Genomic DNA, 1,929 nt, shown 5'->3' on the forward strand with positions numbered 1-1,929 from the left:
CACACACACACACACTAACACACACACACTCACAAACAAACACACACACACATGTCTGGTACTCACACACGCACACACACACTCACTCAGACACAAACACACAGACGCGCACACACACACACACACACACTCACACACACACACACACACACTCACACACACACACACACACACTCACACACACACACACACACACTCACACACACACACACACACACACACGCTCTCTCACACACGCACACACGCACACACACACACACACACTGGACTGTAGTGTTTATTCGGCTGTATTTCAGCAGTAAAACTGTAATCTCTCTGTAAACAGACACTGCTTCATTCTTACAGCTTCATTCATCATAATGAGGCTCGTTTAGTTTTGACGAGTTGCTCGTGTCCCGCAGACACCGTTACCGTTGATTGTTTACAGTCGCCAGGCAACATCACCACTGATACACGTCACACTCACTCAGATTTATAATGTGTTATTATATTCAGTGTTGTTTTAGCATAATGTTACTCTGATGTCAGACTCGGGATTAATTTGTTGTGATTCATCTCATCTTTTGCTTTGTGTCCAAGTTTCTAATAAAACACTGAATGACAATGAGTTGTTTTCATTTAAAAAAATAATTTAATTCCATAGATTATCAAGAATTACTCGTTACTGGATGTCTATTCGATTTTTGAGGTGAATAACAATTAATATCTGCCATTCAAAAGTTTTTTTTTATTTTTTGGGAAAGAAATTAATACTTTTATTCATCAAGGCGGCATTAAATTGATCAAAAAGTGACAGTAAAGATATTTATAATGTTACAAAAGATTTCTATTTCAAATAAATGCTGTTCTTCTGAACTTTCTGTTCATCTGTGAATCCTGAAAAATAAAATGCATCACGGTTTCCACAAAAATATTGTGCAGCACGACTGTGTTCAACATTGATAATAATCAGAAATGTTTCTCGAGCAGCAGATCAGCATATTATACTGATTTCTGAAGATCATGTGACACTGAAGACTGGAGTAATGATGCTGAAAATACAGCTGCGCATCACAGAAATACATTACAGTTTAACAGAGATTCACATAAAAAACAATTATTTTACATTATAATAATATTTCACTGTTTTGCTGTATTTATGATCAAATAAATGCAGCCCTGGTGAGCAGAAGAGACTTTCAAAACCTTAAAAAGTCTTACTGACCCCAATCTCTGCACATGCACACACACACACACACACACGCACGCACGCACACACACACACACACACACACACACACACACACACACACACACACACACACACGCTCACACACATACACACACACACTCACACACACACACACTCACAAACTCGCACACACGCACTCTCACACACGCACGCACGCACGCACGCACACACACACAGACACACACATACACACACACTCACTCACACACACACACACACACACACACAGACACACTCCTGTGGCCACAGGATCAGCGTTATGTTTTGCTGTCAACACAGAAATCAATCAGATGTCATCTCAGTGTGACATCGCCCTGAACGATGGTGAAATGGGTGATGCTTTGTGTCCAAACACATGCGTGGCTGGCGTCTGATCTCACTCAATCCTCTGAAAATCCACAAAAGAACAACAAAGACAGGATAATAAGCAGAAATGAAAAATGAGGGAGTGTGAGAGAATGAGGGAGAGATGAGCGTGGGGAGAGACGGGTAGAGAAGTAGGGCGAGTGTTTGAGTGAGCGAGATCCATATGGACCCGCGGCTCTCAGACAGACAGAGTGATAATTAAAAGAGTATAAATTTAGCTGCTGGTAACAGCTGGTGCGGCGACGCGTGTGTGTGTATATGTGAGTGTGTGTGTGTGCGTGTGTGTGTGTGTGTGTGTGTGTGAGTGCGTGTGTGAGTGCGTGTGTGTGTGT

This window comes from Sinocyclocheilus grahami, unplaced genomic scaffold (genome assembly GCF_001515645.1).
Source record: "Sinocyclocheilus grahami isolate Dianchi unplaced genomic scaffold, SAMN03320097.WGS_v1.1 scaffold2254.1, whole genome shotgun sequence".
Classification (NCBI taxonomy): domain Eukaryota; kingdom Metazoa; phylum Chordata; class Actinopteri; order Cypriniformes; family Cyprinidae; genus Sinocyclocheilus; species Sinocyclocheilus grahami.